The sequence below is a fragment of the Cibotium barometz genome, chromosome 15, assembly GCF_041138505.1.
Source record: "Cibotium barometz isolate CiBa-2024 chromosome 15, ASM4113850v1, whole genome shotgun sequence".
Lineage (NCBI taxonomy): Eukaryota > Viridiplantae > Streptophyta > Polypodiopsida > Cyatheales > Cibotiaceae > Cibotium > Cibotium barometz.
The window spans coordinates 50755172-50776738 of NC_141060.1; positions in this window are offsets into that span (position 1 = coordinate 50755172).

Genomic DNA, 21567 nt, shown 5'->3' on the forward strand with positions numbered 1-21567 from the left:
GTCTTTTGAGGTGTTTCATGCATGTAAAAATGACCCTAGTAAGTTCGAGAGATGGACCAAGAGCACCTCTAAACTTTTAGAAAATTTTGATGTTTTTGTGATTTTTTTTTTGGTATGGTCATACGCTCACAAGCGAACACCCATGGCTTTAGTGTGGAACGACTGTTTGAAATTTTTTTTTTGGGTATCCCGTATGCTCACAAGCGAACACCCATGGATTTAGTGTGGAATGGTTGTTTGATTTTGTTTTTTGGTACAGTCCTATGCTCACAAGCAAACACCCATGGCTTTAATTTGGAACAGCTCCGGCAAGTGTGAAATGACCATTCAAATCTTTTTATTAAAAGTTTTTTTCTGGGTAGGTCATACGCTCACAAGCGAACTCCCGTGGCTTTAGTGTGGAATGGCCACAAGTGGAACAGTTTTTCAAATTTTTTGAAACTTTTTTTTGGGTACGACAATATGCTCACAGCAAACACCCCTAGTTTTAGTGTGGAACGGATGTTCAATTTTTTTTATTTTTTTTTGAAAAAAAAATTTATTACGACCATAAGGCTTGCAAGTGAACGCCCGTGGCTTTAGGATGGAACAGCCATGGCAAATGTGAAACAACCGTGGTGGTGGCAAGTTGAAATTTGAATTTGAATTTCAAATTCGAGGGAAGTGAGTGAAAGTTAAAACTAAGACCCTCTCATTAATGCTAGGTAGGTGGGAAAGGACTAAAGTTAGAGACTACCTCTAAGTTAGAGACAACTAGGTAGGTGGGAAAGGACTGAAGTTAGAGACTACCTCTAAATTAGTGAATTTCAACTAATTTAGACTTACTCTAGATTAACGAAAGATTAGTTTTCTTAATCCCAATCTTGATCACTCCTTAACCCTCTTCTTTGCCCTCAAATTACTCCTAATTTGTGAGGAGTTTAACCATGGGGATTTGATAGGTGGATTAGTAAAATTTATGCTAATCTAAAGGTGTGATTATCTGAAAATAATTTAACTAATTAGGTCACTAATTAATCTACTCAAAAGAGAAAAAAATAAACAAAAGAGACCAAATTAGTGCCAATTCTTACAAATTAGGGCCTAATGAACAAAGCATAAATTTGAGTCAAGGCAAGTGTTTAGAAACTTATGCCACTCCAATTAGTCTAATTACAAGCAATTAGGCTAACTTTTTAGTTTTTTTCTCTCTTTAAGTTCACTTATCATACTAACCAGTACGTTAGTGATAATTAGTGAAAATTAAAGAATAGTTTATGGTTTTTTTTTTTGTTTGATTAGTGTTCTATCTAGTAATGCTAGCCTACCTATGCAAAGGAATTAAGCTAAAAATTAACAAAAAGAGACCAGGTTTAAGCAAAACTCCTCTTGATTAGGCTCTCTAATCACCCAAATCATAAGTTTCTTTACTCAAACAAGTGATAATCCTACTCTAAACACAAAGCTATACATGAATCTTAATAAAAACATTAAAACAAAAAAAAAAAATCAAAAAAACTATATGCGAAAGAGCCTACCTGGCACCGGGCTATGGGGGCTCCGTTGGATTCCAATCAAAGATGGTGTAGACAAGTAGCGGATGGTGCTTCCTAGAAGCAGTGCCAAAAATGTTAAGGAAACCCTGAATCAACCGTGTCGTGGGAAGTTGCCTATCCACTGAGCCTGAGCATGGCTCACGAGCTCCACCATAGCCGCTTGTCATCGTAGCCGCTTGTCACCGCCGTTCTCCCTACTCCTTTTGTCACACCAAGGCAGTTACTCTAATCCAATGCGTGATGCAAGATTTCTCACGAAGATCAATGGGATCTCCACAGAAGTGGATTGCATTGGTCAGCCTAATCACTCAAGAGAGAGACAGACAGATAGGAAGCAAGAGGGAACAAGTGATTAGCACTCACTCCCAAACCCTAACCTATAAGCACACCACACATGCTAGATTAGAGTTACAAGAGAGAGAGGGAGAGAGAGAACGCTCCACTTCTATTGCACAAATGGGAGAATGAGTTGCAAACAAGAGAAATTGGCTTTTATAGTTCAGGGCCTTTTTCCACTAGGCCGCCCGCTGGGAGTAAGTGACCCAGGCACCCAAAACATAGTTATAAGGCTTTTCTCTATGGTTTGGCAAACTGACCAAGATCCTCTTGTCTATTCTTTGAAGCTCAATACTTTGGAGCTTCTTTAGGGCAATTTCCTCATCAAATGATGGGATTTACAATATAGCATGGGCGTCCATTACATAAGTGTACGAACATAGCTGTCATAGGAATGTGTTAACCACACCAATGGAAGGTTAATAGCAGCGGTGTTTTAGGAGAGAGTCTCAGTTCCTAGATCACCCCACCACTAAGCAGCACTGCTAATTTCACTAATGGGCACTGGATTTTTTCTACTCTCATCATCGTTGTTGTGGCAATGAAGTCTTGGGTAATTTTTTATCAACAGTTGTAGATGGTGTTGTGTGTTTTGTATGAACCCTAAATAAGTTTTGGCTAGGTTGAAGATCTCTCACAGTCATCATCAAGGGCTGAAAGTTGGTTCCAAGACATGGTTCAGAAAAACAATTCATTGGGGATGGCCCGGATTTTCCATGGCTTCTAAATTCTTAAGCACCAAGAGACTTGAAAAATCCACACTGGGCACTAATTACCAATCCAAACATGCTCCGATTATGACCAAACTTTGCAAGCATGTGAGAATGGGCCCCTCCCACATCCTTGAAAAGTTTGGCTCCCATCGGAGCATGTTTAGGTATGATGGTATGGGGAAGGCCCGGATTTTCCATGGCCTTGAAAAATCCGCACTAGGCCCTAATTACTAACCCGAACATGCTCCAAACTAAACCTTGCAAGAATGTGGGAGGGGCCCACCCCCACATGCTTGCAAAGTTTGGTCCCCATCTAAGCATGTTTGGGTACGATGGTATGGGGAAGGCCCGGATTTTCCATGGCCTCTTAAGCACCAAGAGACTTGAAAAATCCGCACTGGGCACTAATTACCAATCCAAACATGCTCCGATTGTGACCAAACTTTGCAAGCATGTGGGGGTGGGCCTCTCCCATACGCTTGAAAAGTTTGGATCCCATTGGAGCATGTTTGGGTATGATGGTATGGGGAAGGCCCGGATTTTCCATGGCCTCTGAAGCACCAAGAGACTTGAAAAATAGGCACTGGGTGCTAATTACTAACCCGAACATGCTCCGATCATGACCAAACTTTGCAAGCATGTGGGAGGGGCCCACCCCCACATTCTTGCAAAGTTTGGCCCCATCTGAGCATGTTTGAGTACGATGGTATCAGGAAGGCCCGGATTTTCCATGGCCTCTTAAGCACCAAGAGACTAGAAAAATCCACATTGGGCACTAATTACCAATCCAAACATACTCCGTTTGTGACCAAACTTTGCAAGCATGTGGTAATGGGCCCCTCCCACATGCTTCCAAAGTTTGGTTTCCATCGGAGCATGTTTGTGTACGATGGTATGGGAAAGGCCCGGATTTTCCATGGCCTCTTAAGCACCAAGAGAGTTGAAAAATCCACACTGGGTGCTAATTACCAATTCAATAATTCTCCGATTGTGATCAAAATTTGCAAGCATGTGGGAGGGGCCCACACCCAAATGCTTGAAAAGTTTGGTCCCCATCGGAGCATGCTTGTGTACGATGGTACAGGGAAGGCCTGGATTTTCCATGGCCTCTTAAGCACCAAGAGACTTGAAAAATCTGCATTGGGCACTAATTTTCAATCCAAACATGCTCCAATTGTGACCAAACTTTGCAAGCACGTGGGGGTGGGCCCCTTCCACATGCTTGTAAAGTCTAATTCCCAACCATCAAAGCATATTTGGGTGCGATGGTATGGGAAAGGCCCGGATTGTCCATGGCCTCTTAAGCACCAAGTGACTTGAAAAATCCACACTGGGCGCTAATTACTAACCCAAACATGGTCCAAGCAAGTGGGAAGTGACCATTGCCACATGCTTGCAAAGTTTGGTCCTCACCATCGGAGCATGTTTGCGTTCGATGATATGGGGAAGGCCCGGATTTTCCATGGCCTCTTAAGCACCAAGAGATTTGAAAAATCCACACTGGGCGCTAAATATCAATCCAAACATGCTCCGATTGTGACCAAACTTTGAAAACATTAGAGGTGGGCCCCTCCCACATGCTTGCAAAGTCTGGTTCCCATCAGAGCATGTCTGGGTATGATGGTATGGGGAACGCCCAGATTTTCTGTGGCCTCTTAAGCACCAAGAGACTTGAAAAATCCACACTGGGAGCTAATTACCAATTCAAACATGCTCTGATTGTGACCAAACTTGGCAAGCATGTGGAGGTGGGCCCCCCACATGCTTGCAAAGTTTGGTTCCATTGGAGCATGTTTGGTTATGATGGTATGGGGAAGGCCCGGATTTTCCATGGCCTCTAAAGCACCAAAAAACTTGAAAAATACACACTGGGCGGGCTAATTACAATATCAAACATGCTCCAATTGTGACCAAACCTTGCAAGCATGTGGGGGTGGGTCCCCCCCACATGCTTGCAAAGTTTGCTCCCCACCATCGGAGCATGTTTGGGTACGATGGTATGGGGAAGGCCCGGATTTTCCATGGCCTCAAGCACCAAGAGACTTGAAAAATCCACACTGGCCCCGCTAATTACCACTCCAAACATGATCTGATTATGACCAAACTTTGCAAACATGTGGGGGTGGCCCCCCCCCCCACATTCTTGCAAAGTTTGGTCCCCATCGGAGCATGTTTGGGTACGATGGTATGGGGAACACCCAGATTTTCCATGGCCTCTTAAGCACCAAGAGACTTGAAAAATCCGCACTGGGTGCTAATTACCAATTCAAACATGCTCTGATTGTGACCAAACTTTGCAAGCATGTGGGGGTGGGCCCTCCCACATGCTTGCAAATTTTGGTTCCCATCGGAGCATGTTTGGGTATGATGGTATGGGAAAGGCCCGGATTTTCCATGGCCTCTTAAGCACCAAGAGACTTGAAAAATCCACAGTGAGCGCTAATTACTAACCCAAACAAGCTCCGATCATGACCAAACTTTGCACAAATATGGGAGGGGGCCACCTCCACATGCTTTGCAAAGTTTAGTCCCCATCACCACATGTTTGGGTATGATAATATGGGGATGGCCCCTATTTTCCATGGCTTCTTAAGCACCAAGAGACTTGAGAAATCCGCACTGGGCACTAATTACCATTCCAAATATGCTCCGATTGTGACCAAACTTTGCAAGCATGTGAGAATGGGCCCCTCCCACATGCTTGAGAAGTTTGGCTCCCATCGGAGCATGTTTGGGTATGATGGTATGGGGAAGGCCCGGATTTTCCTTGGCCTCTTAAGCACCAAGAGACTTGAAAAATCCGCACTGGGCGCTAATTACTGGAACATGCTCTGATCATGACCAAACTTTGCAAGCATGTGAGAGGGGCCCACCCCCACATGCTTGCAAAGTTTGGTCCCCATCTAAGCATGTTTGGGTACAATGGTATGGGGAAGGCCCTGATTTTCCATGGCCTCTTAAGCACCAAGAGACTTGAAAAATCTGCACTGGGCACTAATTACCAATCCAAACATGCTCTGATTGTGACCAAACTTTGCAAGCATGTGGGGGTGGGCCTTTCCCACATGCTTTAAAAGTTTGGATCCCATCGGAGCATGTTTGGGTATGATGGTATGGGGAAGGCTCGGATTTTCGATGGCCTCTTAAGCACAAAGAGACTTGAAAAATCCGCACTAGGCGCTAATTACTAACCCGAACATGCTCTGATCATGACCAAACTTTGCAAGCATGTGGGAGGGGCCCACCCCCACATTCTTGCAAAGTTTGGTCCCCATTTGAGCATGTTTGGGTACGATGGTATGGGGAAGGTCCGGATTTTCCATGGCCTCTTAAGCACCAAGAGACTTGAAAAATCCGCATTGGGCACTAATTACCAATCCAAACATACTCCATTTATGACCAAACTTTGCAAGCATGTGGTAATGGGCCCCTCCCACATGCTTCCAAAGTTTGGTTTCCATCGGAGCATGTTTGTGTACGATGGTATGGGGAAGGCCCGGATTTTTCGTGGCCTCTTAATCACCAAGAGACTTGAAAAATCCACACTGGGTGCTAATTATCAATTCAATCACATTCCGATTGTGATCAATCTTTGCAAGCATGTGGGAGGGGCCCACACCCACATGCTTGAAAAGTTTGGTCCCCATCGGAGCATGTTTGTGTACGATGGTAAAGGAAAGATCTGGATTTTTCATGGCCTCTTAAGCACCAAGAGACTTGAAAATTCCGCATTGGGCACTAATTTTCAATCCAAACATGCTCCAATTGTGACCAAACTTTGCAAGCATGTGGGGGTGGGCCCCTTCCACATGCTTGTAAAGTTTAATTCCCAACCATCAGAGCATATTTGGGTGCGATGGTATGGGGAAGGCCCGGATTTTCCATGGCCTCTTAAGCACCAAGTGACTTGAGAAATCCGCACTGGGCGCTAATTATGTCATGAGAATATATTTTAAGTCCTCTTTAAGAATATTATTTTCCCCTCTTGAGTAATTTAGGGATGCCTAGGTTACTCTTGCGTCATGCCGGCTAGGTTAATATCGTGGGTGACACCACCATAAATATTAATACGTGCAGTATATGACGTATGCTTGGGGCCGGCTAGGTTAATATCGTGGGTGACACCACCATAAATATTAATACGTGCAGTATATGACGTATGCTTGGGGCCGTCTATGATTATTTCAGTTAGGTTTGTATGGCAGGGTGATTCCTGGGGTACTTACGCCTGGTAGTCATGAGTTGGTGATGGTTTGTGCCTGTTTAATATTTGTGGGATTAATTTAATTATTAATTAGGCTTATATTTTCAGGTGATGAAGATTATGAGGATTGATGAATAATGTCGAGGAGGATGTTTCTTATGCGCATCATATTTATTTTTACAAGCGTAGCTTGTAACCTTAGTAGTTGATTTTTCCATTTTGATACATTAGAAAAAATACATTTATAATTTTGAATTTATTAAAGCCTAAAGGCTTTACCCTAGCCCCAATTTTTGGGACACTCTATTTTTGTTGTGGAAGAGTGTCGTGCTCTCTAAAAGCACACTTTGTATATTTTTGGGGGCTATGGCCTATTTTTGGTGGAAAAGCTAATAAAAATACTCGTGTGGGGAAGGCCACACACAAGGGAGGGGAAGATTGCATCGAGCATGTTTGTCTTGGAGCTAAGTATTATTATGTTTGCTATGTTTTTGTTCAATTTATTTGATTTGTTGAAACCTGCAAAGCATGTGTTTTCATGGTTGAATTTATGTGTTGAATTTCTCAAGTGTTCCACAAGCTATCCTAGAGAACGATTCCGTTTTCAGTGGTATCAGAGCTTGGACTAGGAGATTTGTGGAAAGGTGGGAAACGTCTTCATCAACACAACTCTCAAGAAAGTTGCAGGCTTTTAACCGATGGGCAAAAGAAGGGTTTGTGGTCTTTAACCAAAAATTTAAATTCTCAAACTAGCTCTACTTCTCAAACCCACTTACCTCTTCCCAAAACCATTCTTCTTCATCAAAAAGTGGTTTTGCTCAAAGCTTCATGAATTTCAGATCTGACCGTACAGATGGATTCTCCATGGCCAAAAACCTCACCTGTCGTGCTCAGAATTAGAAGAGGTTCAAGCTGCAAAAATCCTATAATTAACGGTCTGCATGTTTTGTGAGCAACTAGCTTTGTAAATTAATCAAAAAGAAGCCAAAGCGATGCGCCGATTTGCAGCCTCACGGGTGAAAAAAAACGTAAGAAGAAGAGTTAAGCTACTAATTACTTAAGCCAAATCCTCAACTTAACTCAATTCTACTTTTCCCAAGCCCAATGCATGTCACATCAACTTTTGGAGCTTTCACACTACCTATTTTCCTATTTCAAGGAAAATTACAAAGAATTGTAATTTTCAGATTTTTGGGTGCAGAAAATTGATTTTTCAGGGCTCAAAGAGGCTTAAAAAGGCCAAATAATTTTTGAAAATTTCTAAAAATTCTCAGAAATTATTACAAAGGTTTGGCCAAGTTTTTAGAATTGTTTGAGCAGTGTTCAAGGTGCATAAAATTATTTCTCTAGCATTTCGACTAGTCAAGTCTCTTAAAATCACTCGGAATTGCTCGGGACTTGTGCGAAACGAAGGGAATTCGACCCAACCATTAACCAAAGTCTTTGTTCAGTTTTAACACAAATCAAATTGCGGGAGAATTGAGATAAGTACAATCATTTGCTTTATTTACATACATCAAATAATATCAATTTTACTTATTTACATTGTTTGCATGAGCACTATGGCAAATTTTCCTATTTTACCTTCAATTCAAGAGCAACTCCAATCTCTACAACAACAAATTGTAGAAGAGAGAGAGATGCGAATTGAATGGGAGCAACAGCTCACAAGTCTAAGAGGTAAGCGTGACTCTTTGCCATCTTATGATGACGAAGACGACACCATCCAAAGAGCTGTCAATGCTACACTTCAAGCACAAAATTCACGGAAAGATTCCAAAATCAATCGTAAAGCTTTTTCATTTCAGAATTATGATGGCAAGAAAGATGCTCGAGTCCTTTTGGCATGGCTTAGTCAATTGGATGACTACTTTTCGGGGGAGAAATTTTTCGAGAAGGACAATATCAAATGTGCGGCTAATCACATGGCGGATAGCGTAGCTCTATGGTGGAGCATCATCAAGCAAGGATATGACAAACCGGATTCATGGAAAAGGTTTCAAAGGCTAGTGAAAAAGCATTTCTTACCTTCACAATTTAAATCTAAAGCTAGGCATCAATGGGATACATTGCATCAACTTGAAAAAGAAAGCATGTCTCAGTATGTGGAGAAGTTTTGGAATACATTACTACAGGTATAGGTTGTGGAGAAAGTCAATGAGAAGGACCAAAAGAGGAAATTCATTTCGGGCCTTAAGTCTACAATTAGGGCTGATGTGAATATGTTTAGACCTCATTCACTTTCTACAGCTATATCTTTGGCAACAAATTTCGAATGCAAAAATGGTTTTCTTAGAGAGGCCAAGTCATTTGAGAGTAACCGCTCTAAACCTTCTTCTAAACCTTTTCATGCTTCAAGAAATTTTCATAAGCCAGGGTTTGACAAAGACAAGGAGATGGTCAAAGGCGAATTAAATTCAAAGAAAGTCAATGGTGGCAAGCCCAAAGGTCCTCCAATCAAATGTTTTCGATGTCATAAAGAAGGACATATAGCACCAAATTGCCCAGAACGTGCAAAGAATCCGACACCTACGGCATGAGTCAATATGCTTGAAGGGGACGACAATGAAGATGAATCGCTCAAGCAAGAGGGTAACTCTGACCCCAACTATTCAGAAGCAGAAGGTAAGCCTCAAGCTCATTCGCTACTCAAATAAAAGGAAAAATTAATGAGCATGAAGTTATTGTTTTGCATGACGATGGTAGCACTCATGACTTTATTTTTGAAAAGGAAATTAGAGCTTTAAACATTCAACCTTCACCTACACATTATAGAGTTAAAGCTACATTTACTGGAACCAAGTATAATTGCATGCAAGAGGTGAAAGGTTTAACTTTAAGCATCAATTCTTTAACAGAAAAAGGGATTTCTTAGTTGCACCTTTACAAGGCGTAGATGTAATATTGGGTATGCCTTGGAGACATATGTACAACCCTATAATAGACTATGATACACATAGCATTTGTGTAAGGAAGGACAATGAAAATATTTTCCTCCAATGTCTAGTCAAAGGAGACATGAGCCCTTTATTGAGCCATACTCAAGCAAAGCGAGCTCTTAGGAAAAGGGAGAAGACTTATATGGTTTGGGTTAACTAGCTTAGCGCTGAGTTTAACACATCCAAAAGTCCAAAACTTGATCCTTATATCTCCAAATTCAGGGATTGTTTTATGGAAGATTTACCTCCAGGATTACCTAAGTCTAGGCCTGAAGACCATAGTATTGACTTATTGCCAGGCAACTCTCCACCTTGTAAAGCTCCTTATAGAGTCAACAAGTTAGAGCAAAAAGAAATCCAAAAACAAATCGAGGATTTGTTAGAAAGAGGCCTTATTAGACCTAGTAGTTCACCCTTTGGAGCTCCAGTCCTTCTTGTTAAGAAGAAGAATGGAACTTTCCGAATGTGACTACTGAGCATTGAACAAAATCACTGTCAAGAACAGATACCCTATTCCTAGGGTAGATGACTTACTTGATAAGCTTAGAGTTTCAAAGGTCTTTAGCAAGATTGACTTAAAGTCTGGTTATCATCAAGTACGCATGATTGAGTCAGACATATTCAAGACTGCATTTAGAACCCAGACTGGCCATTATGAGTTTTTGGTTATGCCATTTGGTTTGACCAATGCTCCAGCTACATTCAGTCATATGATGAATCGCATTTTCCTAAAGTTTCAAAGCTTTGTTGTGGTGTTCTTTGATGATATTCTTGTTTTCAGCGAGAATCGTCAAGAGCATGAGCAACACTTGGAGCAAGTGTTTAACCTTTTGAGAGAAAATGAATTGTATGTCAATCCTGAAAAGAGTTCTTTCTTTCAAAAAGAGATTGAATACTTAGGCCATATAGTGTCAACTGAAAGAATCCGTGTGGATCCTAAGAAGATTGAGTGTATAGCCTCTTGGCCTACACCTCGAGACATTCATGACCTTAGATCTTTTCTAGGTCTATGTAGTTACTATAGGAAGTTTGTCAAGAATTTCACTTATATTGCACATCCTTTGACGGAACTTCTCAAGAAAACTACATTTTTCCATTGGACCGAAAGTCAAGATAAATCTTTTCTAGTACTTAAGGATGCATTAACTCATGCACCTGACTTTCAAAGACCATTCTTTGTGGTTGTAACTGATGCTAGTGGCAAAGGTTTTGGTGCTGTGCTTATGCAAGACAACCATCCTATTGCCTATGAAAGTTGAAAGCTAAAACCTGCTGAAACAAATTATAGTATATATGACAAGGAATTAGCAGCAGTTGTGCATGCCTTGAAGATTTGGAAGCATTACCTAATGGGTTCAGAATTTCTTATCAAGACTGATCAACAAAGCATTAGGCATTTGCTTTCGCAACCCCTTATTTCAGATAGGCACATCAAATGGACATCTTTCATACAAAGTTTCCAACCCATGATTCAATACCAACCTGGAAAGGAAAATGTTGTTGCCGATGCTTTAAGTAGAAGACCACATATCAACAACATTTCTGAAAGTGAACCATTTGTACTTATGAAAGAAACTTATGAAGTAGATCTAGATTTTTCTGAGATATGGATCAAATTGCGTGCAAACAATTGGACACCTCAAGGAAATTATTCTTATAATGATGGCTATCTTTTCTTTGAGAAAAGATTATGTGTTACTCAACCCTATAGACAACTTGTCTTGGAAGAGATGCACCAACCACCATTCATGGGACATAGAGGAGTTTCCGCAACACTTCGAGAATTCTTTTGGCCTCATTTGAAAAATGATGTAGCAAAATTTGTAGCTAACTGTAACATTTGTCAAGCAATTAAAAGCTACAAAGGCAAAGCTTTGGGATTACTTATGCCTTTACCCATTCCAAACCGACCATGGGAACTCAGGGGGGTCACTCTATGTAGAATATCCCTATCGCGTGCGTTCAAGGCCCATATTTTAAATCCCTTATCTGTGAATTTTTTAATCCATATAATATCCCCTTTTCTTTATGAATCTGTAAATTTTTTTGAAAAAAATTTAAATCATATCCTTATGTAAATATATTTCTATAAGTTTCATAAATTGAAAATATGCTTCTGTTGAACGCACGTGATATTCACATTTTTTTGTGAGCGACCCCCCCGATCATGGGAACAAGTGTCTATGGACTTCATTACAGGCTTTCCTACTACTTCCAGTCATCATGACATGATTTGGACAATAGTGGACAGGTTTAGTAAGCAAGCCTATTTCATTCCATGTAAAAAGACACTGACTTCTCAGCAAGCTGCGACCATATTTGTCAAGCAAATCTTTGTTCCTCATGGTCTACCCAAAGTGATAGTTTCTGATAGAGATTCCAAATTTTGTAGTCACTTTTGGATTGCTCTTTTCTCAAACTTAGGCACTAAGTTAGATTTTTCTACGGCTTTTCATCCTGAATCAAATGGACAGACTGAAGTCACGAATAGCACTATCTTGGATATGCTTAGAGCCTATGTTTCCCAGCAACCTAGTTCATGAGATAAGTACATACATCTACTCCAATTTGCTTATAATAATACTCCTCATTCTACTACTGGTCGAGCACCATTTGAGATTATCTATGGTAGAGATTTGCCTATTCCGGCTACTAGACTCTCCCATAAGATTGAAGCTGCTGACCAATATACTCGAGACTTTGATCGCATTTTATCTGAAGTGCGTGATTGTATTGCACATGCTTCGATTGTGATTAAACTTTACAAGAATGTGGAAGGGGCCCACACCAACATGCTTGAAAAGTTTGGTCCCCATCGGAGCATGTTTGTGTACGATGGTAAAGTGAAGGCCTGGATTTTCCATGGCCTCTTAAGCACCAAGAGACTTGAAAAATCTGCATTGGGCACTAATTTTCAATCCAATCATGCTCCATTTATGACCAAACTTTGCAAGCATGTGGGGGTGGGCTCCTTCCACATGCTTGTAAAGTTTAATTCCCAACCGTCAGAGCATATTTGGGTGCGATGGTATGGGGAAGGCTCGGATTTTCCATGGCCTCTTTAGCACCAAGTGACTTGAAAAATCCGCACTAGGCGCTAATTACTAACTCAAACATGGTTCAAGCAAGTGGGAGGGGCCCACCGCCACATGCTTGCAAAGTTTGGTCCTCACCATCGGAGCATGTTTGGGTACGATGATATGGGGAAGGCCCGGATTTTTCAAGTCTCTTAAGCACCAAGAGACTTGAAAAATCCACACTGGGTGCTAAATATCAATCCAACCATGCTCCGATTGTGACCAAACTTTGAAAACATGTGGAGGTGGGCCCCTCCCACGTGCTTGCAAAGTTTGGTTCCCATTGAAGCATGTCTGGGTATCATGGTATGGGGAACGCCTAGATTTTCCATGGCCTCTAAAGCACCAAGAGACTTGAAAAATCCACACTGGGCGCTAATTACAATATCAAACATACTCCAATTGTGACCAAACTTAGCAAGCATGTGGGGGTGGGTCCCCCCCACATGCTTGCAAAGTTTGCTCCCCACCATCGGAGTATGTTTGGGTATGATGGTATGGGGAAGGCCCGGATTTTCCATGGCCTCAAGCACCAAGAGACTTGAAAAATCCACACTAGCCGTCGCCGCTAATTACCACTCCAAACATGCTCTGATTGTGACCAATCTTTGCAAACATGTGGGGGTGGGCCCCCCCCACATTCTTGCAAAGTTTGGTCCCCATCGGAGCATGTTTGGATACGATGGTATGGGGAAGGCCCGGATTTTCCATGGCCTCTTAAGCACCAAGAGACTTGAAAAATCCGCACTGGGTGCTAATTACCAATTCAAACATGCACTAATTGTGACCAAACTTTGCAAGCATGTGGTGGTGGGCCCTCCCACATGCTTGCAAATTTTGGTTCCCATCGGAGCATGTTTGGGTACGATGGTATGGGGAAGGCCCATTTTCTCCATGGCCTCTTAAGCACCAAGAGACTTGAAAAATCCGCAGTGATGAGCGCTAATTACTAACCTGAACATGCTCTGATCATGACCAAACTTTGCATGAATATGGGAGGGGGCCACACCCACATGCTTTGCAAAGTTTAGTCCCCATCACCGCATGTTTGGGTACGATAATATGGGGATGGCTCGGATTTTCCATGGCTTCTTAAGCACCAAGAGACTTGAAAAATCCGCACTTGGCACTAATTACCAATCCAAACATGCTCCGATTGTGACCAAACTTTGCAAACATGTGAGAATGGACCCCTCCCACATGCTTGAAAAGTTTGGCTCCCATCGGAGCATGTTTGGGTATGATGGTATGGGGAAGGCCCGGATTTTCCATGGCTCTTAAGCACCAAGAGACTTGAAAAATCCGCACTGGGTGCTAATTACTAACCCGAACATGCTCCGATCATGACCAAACTTTGCAAGCATGTGGGAGGGGCCCACCCCCACATGCTTGCAAAGTTTGGTCCCCATCTGAGCATGTTTGGGTACGATGGTATGGGGAAGGCCTGGATTTTCGATGGCCTCTTTTGCACTAAGAGACTTGAAAAATCCACACTAGGCACTAATTACGAATCCAAACATGCTCCGATTGTGACCAAACTTTGCAAGCATGTGGGGGTGGGCCTTGTTGAGATATCGAGCTCTAGTGAGGCGGTGGACACTGATGACCCGCCTGGGGGATAGGCCCCACACTTACACCAGTGGCATGGTTGGTGAGATCTTGGGTGATATGCAGCCAGTGGGATGACAGGCTGTGTGACAGCCACTCTAGAGACTGGCATAGTTATAGCGCCAGCTCATTTAGTCGGGTTCACACTATAGAGAACCCGTGTATGTATTGGTTGAGTACCTTTCATATTATTGAGTACTCTTATTCTTGTATATGGTGTGTTGAGTGTTGAGTAGAGAAGAAGAAGATTTTCAGCCTCTCACCTTGTGTGTTCTCTATTAGGGTTTTGTGAGTGTGTGTGTGTGCATGCAAGAGCTCAAGCTCTCTTCCCCCCTGCATCTTTTCATGGTATCAGAGCCTGGTTCATGCTAAGGGCTGAGCTGCAAGCAAGAGAACCATAGGAAGCGGTACGAGGGTAAGAGCTTCAACTACTCTTCCCTATTGTGTTGGTGACTACACCCTTGTTGGGAGCTCTACGGGAGGCACCGGCAAACGATCTCCAATTGAGGAGCTTTCTTCGCGAGAGTGAAGCTATAGGGCAACTATACAGTCCTTTGGACTACAATTTCCGGGCCAAAAACGCGTTTCGGGCGCGTCTGGACCTCCGTTTTTCAGAAAGCAGGCGATTTCGAGCACTGCGGGTAAGTCATCGATTCTCTGCAGAACTCTGTTTTTAAGAACTGCAGGAAGACAGATTGACTGTGCAGACACTGTGGGTGCTGCAAAGAGGTCTACAGTTGCCATTGGGTGTATGTATGTGCATTGAAGTCACTGGTTGTGACATTTGAGAGTACTACAGTACCGCTGTGCAGAAAATACAGCAGTTGTGCAGGAAAAACCAGAGTGCAGTTTCTGGTAAAATTGTGTGTTTGGCAAGATGTCTAATGATGGCATAACACACATTGTGGCTGAGAAGCTGGACAAGAATAACTTCCATGCTTGGAGGTTCAGGTTGACGAATTTCCTGATGGGAACAGGTTATTGGGACTACATAGAAGGTGAGCATGAAGAGGCACCGGAGATACCGGATATAAATCCGACTGCTGCAGATGTGAAAGAGTTTAAAGACTGGAACCAAGGAGCCAGGAAGGTTATGTATTGGCTTTCCATTAGTATACAGGACACCATGATTGGGCACATTCAGGATGCCAAGTCCCCCAAGGAGGCGTGGGACACCTTGGTAAAGCTTTATGAAACAAACACCAAGGCACGTAAGATACAGTTGAAGAATGAACTTCATACTGTGGAGAAAAAGAGCATGTCTATGAATGACTATGCGTTGAAGATAAAGGGCATTGTCGAATCCCTTGCATCTATTGGTGTGTCAGTAGATGATGATGACAAGGTGGAAGTCTGTCTACGTGGTCTCGGGCCACAATACAAGGCGTTTAAGACGTCTATTCAGACTCGGGAAAACATTCCCAACTTTACAGATTTGGTGTCTATGCTGATTATCGAAGAGAAGAACTTGGGTGAAGACCAACAGTCTTCACAAAGCAAAAACAGTTCAGAGCAACAGGCCTTCTACATGAGTTCAGGAAGAGGACGAGGTAGAGGAGGCCGTGGACGCGATCAAGGAGGTGGCCGAACAGGTAATCAGAATTATGGCCAGCAGCAGCAGCAACAACAACAGTCCCAGAATCAACAACAACAACAACACGCAGGTGGAAGAGGCAAATTCAGAGGCAGGGGGAGTCAAAGAGGCCATGGAAATTGGCAAAGGCAATATAATGATGCACGTGAATGCTACTATTGTGGTAAGCCAAGACATGTGCAGTCAGAATGTTATAAGAAGCAGGCTGACATGCAAAATGGGAAAGTGCAGCATAACAACTATGCATCCTCAAGCAGAAATAATGAGGATAATGAAAGGTTGTTTGTTATGCAGCATGTCGTGAATGCCATGTCTGAAAATGTTGATGCAGCACAAAAAGATAATGTATGGTATGTGGATTCAGGCGCTTCGAACCACATGACGAGTCATGGAGAGTGGTTCAAGGAGATGAAAAACCCGGAAAGACCAGGTTTTGTGGAAACAGGGGATGACACTGCTCATCCAATTGCCCACATTGGAGATGTGCCATTGTCTATGCAGGATGGCAAAGTGAAGTACCTTGCAGATGTACTTCATGTACCGAACATAACAAAGAATCTGGTTTCAGTTGGCCAAATGATTGAGCAGGGTTTGCAGGTTCGGTTTAACCCTGATGGGTGTTATGTTGAAGATTTCAAAGACAAGTGCAGGTTGGTTGCAAAAGGCAACAGAGTGGGCAGAATGTTTACGTTGGATGTAGACATGCTTGAGATGAGTGCTGCGATGTTTGCAAATGGTTCAGGAGTTGTTGCAGACACAGACATATGGCATAAAAGGATTGGTCGTGTGAATGTGCAGAGATTGAAGTCTATGCAGACAAAAGGAATTGTGACAGGGCTGCCAAAATTTAAAGTGGAAGGTATGCAGAAAATATGTGAAGCATGCCAATTTGGGAAGCAAACAAAGCATGTGTTTCCACGTAACAGATATGTGAGCAGAAATGCATTAGATGTTGTGCATTCAGATGTATGGGGTCCTACGAAGACCGTGTCTATGGGAGGCTGCAGGTACTATGTCACTTTTATTGATGACCACACAAGGAAAGTGTGGGTATATTTCATGAAGGAGAAGAGTGAGGTGTTCACTCACTTTCAGAATTTCAGAGTTTTGGTTGAAAAGCAAACAGGGAAATATGTAAAGTGCCTAAGGTCAGATGGAGGGGGAGAGTACTTCTCCAATGAGTTCTCTGAATATTTGAAGAAGAATGGTATTCGGAGACAGTATACATGCAGATACACTCCACAGCAAAATGGAGTTGCTGAGCGGAAAAACAGGCACATTGCTGAGATTGCGCGAGCATTGATGGAAGAGAAGAATATGCCGCATTGCTATTGGACTGAGGCTGTTTCTACAGCAGTATACATCATGAACAGGACTCCAACTGCAGCCATACATGATGTAACTCCAGAGGAGAGGTTTACTGGCAGAAAACCAGATTTGTCTCATCTGAAAGTCTTTGGATGCATTGCATATGTGCATGTGCCAGATGAGCTGAGAACTAAGCTGGATCCGAAAGCTGAAAAATGTGTGTTTATTGGATACTCCCTTGAGCAAAAGGGGTACAGGTGTTATAACCCTGCTACACGTGAGTTGAGGGTAAGTAGGGATGTTGTCTTTGATGAGATGAGCAGTTGGTATGCTGCTGAAAAAGAAGCTATTGGGGCTGATGTGAGTGGAAGTGTGGTTGCACAGAATGCAGGTCAGCAATCACAGTCTTTGAGTGGACCAGGAGAGTCCTCATCTAGTGGGTCTATTGATAGACCTTGGAGTGGCAGGCTGCGTCATAATACCAGTCCTGCAAATGTGATTACTACATCACGTAAAGGAAAAGAGAAAGTGGTTGAGCCCCTTGGTATGCCTGACATTTCTGCAGGGCATTCTCATGTTGATGGAGAGTCTAGTGGCTCAGATATGAGCCTTGATGAGGAGCTTGGGATCCCAGCTATGAGAACACCTGGTGTAAAGAAGGCTATGGAGGCCATGAATGAAAAGCTGCGAAGATCAGGGAGAGTGAAGAACCCTGTGCAGAGATTTACATATGATGGTTATGTGGCACATCACTATGCATATATGGCAAAAGTTGTGCAGGTTGTAGAGCCCACATGCATTGATGAGGCTGTTGGAAATGTGTGTTGGGAGAAAGCTATGGATGAGCAGATGGATGCACTATATGGAAATGAGACTTGGGATTTAGTGCAATTGCCTGAAGGCAAGAAAGCCATTGGATGCAAGTGGGTGTACAAAGTTAAACATAACAGTGATGGAAGCATAAACAGGTACAAGGCTAGATTGGTAGCCAAAGGATATGCGCAGACATATGGGATTGATTATGAGGAAACTTTCAGTCCAGTTGCCAAGATGGCAACGGTGAGAGTTGTGATAGCAGTGGCTGCGTCAAAGCAATGGTCTTTACATCAGATGGATGTAAAGAATGCATTCTTGCATGGGGATTTGCAAGAAGAGGTGTATATGTTGCAGCCACCTGGTTATGAGGATGTGGGTCACCCCGAGCATGTTTGCAGGTTGAAGAAAGCCTTGTATGGCTTAAAGCAAGCACCAAGAGCATGGTCTGACAAGATTTCTGAATATCTTGTCACTATTGGCTTTCATGTAGCCAATGCAGATTTCTCATTGTATGTGAGACATGGTGATAGAGGAGTTGTGCTTGTTGTCATCTATGTAGATGACTTGATCATTACGGGGGACCATGATGCAGAGATCTTTGATGTAAAGATCTTGCTTAGACAGAAGTTCGAGATGAAGGATCTGGGGGAGCTCAGATATTTCTTGGGCATTGAGGTGATTAGGTCACCACATGGTATTGGATTACTGTAGAGACAGTATGGCTTGGACATGTTATCCAAGTATGGTATGACAGGCTGTAAGCCTATTTCTGTGCCATTGGATCAGAATGGCAAGTTGAGTGCAGTTTCAGGAGAGATCTTGGAGGATCCTACTATGTACAGGAGCATAGTAGGAAGTTTGATCTACATGACGATCACCAGACCAGATTTGAGCTATACTGTTGGGTTGGTGAGTCAGTTTATGCAGGTTCCACGAAAACCGCATTTGGATGCTGTGAGACGCATACTGAGGTATGTGAGGTCTACTTTGCATTGTGGACTATTCTATGAGACTGGGACAGAGATATGTGTACATGGGTACACAGATGCTGATTGGGCTGGTAGTATCTCAGATAGAAGATCTACCAGTGGATTCATGTTTTCTTTGGGGAGTGCTGCTGTGACTTGGAGCAGCAAGAAGCAGCCTACGGTTGCTCTATCGAGTACGGAGGCCGAGTACAGAGGAGCTGCTATGGCAGCATGTGAGGTAGCTTGGTTGAGAAAGCTACTTGCCGATTTGGGTCTATCAGTGGATAGACAAGTTGTCATTTTCTGTGACAACATTAGCAGTATACAGTTGGCCAGGAACCCAGTCTTTCATGCTCGTACGAAGCACATAGAGGTCCACTATCACTTCGTCAGAGAGAAGGTCTTGGCAGGAGACCTTGACCTTGTTTATGTCAGCACAGAGGATCAGGTAGCTGACATCTTCACCAAAGCATTGGGTACAGAGAAGCTCCGCAGATTCAGGGCTTCACTTGGTGTACATGAGATGGAGTTGAGCTCGAGGGGGAGTGTTGAGATATCGAGCTCTAGTGAGGCGGTGGACACTGATGACCCGCCTGGGGGATAGGCCCCACACTTACACCACTGGCATGGTTGGTGAGATCTTGGGTGATATGCAGCCAGTGGGATGACAGGCTGTGTGACAGCCACTCTAGAGACTGGCATAGTTATAGCGCCAGCTCATTTAGTCGGGTTCACACTATAGAGAACCCGTGTATGTATTGGTTGAGTACCTTTCATATTATTGAGTACTCTTATTCTTGTATATGGTGTGTTGAGTGTTGAGTAGAGAAGAAGAAGATTTTCAGCCTCTCACCTTGTGTGTTCTCTATTAGGGTTTTGTGAGTGTGTGTGTGTGCATGCAAGAGCTCAAGCTCTCTTCCCCCCTGCATCTTTTCAGGCCTCTCCCACATGCTTGAAAAGTTTGGATTCCATCGGAGCATGTTTGGGTATGATGGTATGAGGAAGGCCAGGATTTTTCATGGCCTCTTAAGCACCAAGAGACTTGAAAAAACGCACTGGGCACTAATTACTAACCCGAACATGCTCCGATCATGACCAAACTTTGCAAGCATGTGGAAGGGGCCCACCCCCACATTCTTGCAAAGTTTGGTCCCCATCTGAGCATGTTTGGGGTACGATGGTATGGGGATGGCCCGGATTTTCCATGGCTTCTTAAGCACCGAGAGACTTGAAAAATCCCCACTGGGCACTAATTACCAATCCAAACATGCTCCGATGGTGACCAAACTTTGCAAGCATTTAAGAATGGGCCCCTCACACATGCTTGAAAAGTTTGGCTCCCATCGGAGCATGTTTGGGTATGATGGTATGGGGAAGGCCTGAATTTTCCATGGCCTCCTAAGCACCAAGAGACTTGAAAAATCCACACTGGGCACTAATTACTAACCCAAACATGCTCCGATCATGACCAAACTTTGAAAGCATGTGGGAGGGGCCCACCCCCACATGCTTGCAAAGTTTGGTCCCCATGTGAGCATGTTTGGGTACGATGGTATGGGGAAGGCCCGGATTTTCCATGGCTTCTTAAGCACCGAGAGACTTGAAAAATCCCCACTGGGCACTAATTACCAATCCAAACATGCTCCGATTGTGACCAAACTTTGCAAGCATGTAAGAATGGGTCCCTCACACATGCTTGAAAAGTTTGGATCCCATCGGAGCATGTTTGGGTATGATGGTATGAGAAAGGCCCGGATTTTCCATGGCCTCTTAAGCACCAAGAGACTTGAAAAATCCGCACTGGGCACTAATTACTAACCCGAACATGCTCCGATCTTGACCAAACTTTGCAATCATGTGGGAGGGGCCCACCCCCAGATTCTTGCAAAGTTTGGTTCCCATCTGAGCATGTTTGGGTACGATGGTATGGGGAAGGCCCGGATTTTCCATGGCCTCTTAAGCACCAAGAGACTTGAAAAATCCGCACTCGGCGCTAATTACTAACCCAAACATGGTCCAAGAAAGTGGGAGGGGCCCACCGCCACATGCTTGCAAAGTTTGGTCCTTACCATCGGAGCATGTTTGGGTACGATGATATGGGGAAGGCCTGGATTTTCCATGGCCTCTTAAGCACCAAGAGACTTGAGAAATCCACACTGGGTGCTAAATATCAATCCAAACATGCTCCGATTGTGACCAAACTTTGAAAACATGTCGAGGTATACATGCTTGTAGAATTTGGTTCCCATCGGAGTATTTCTGGGTATGATGGTATGCGAAACACCCAGATTTTCTCTGGCCTCTTAAGCACCAAGAGACTTGAAAAATCCGCATTGGGCGCTGATTACCAATTCAAACATGCTCCGATTGTGACCAAACGTGGCAAGCATATGGGGGTCGGCCCCTCCCACATTCTTGCAAAGTTTGGTCCCCATCGGAGCATGTTTGGTTATTATGGTATGAGGAAGG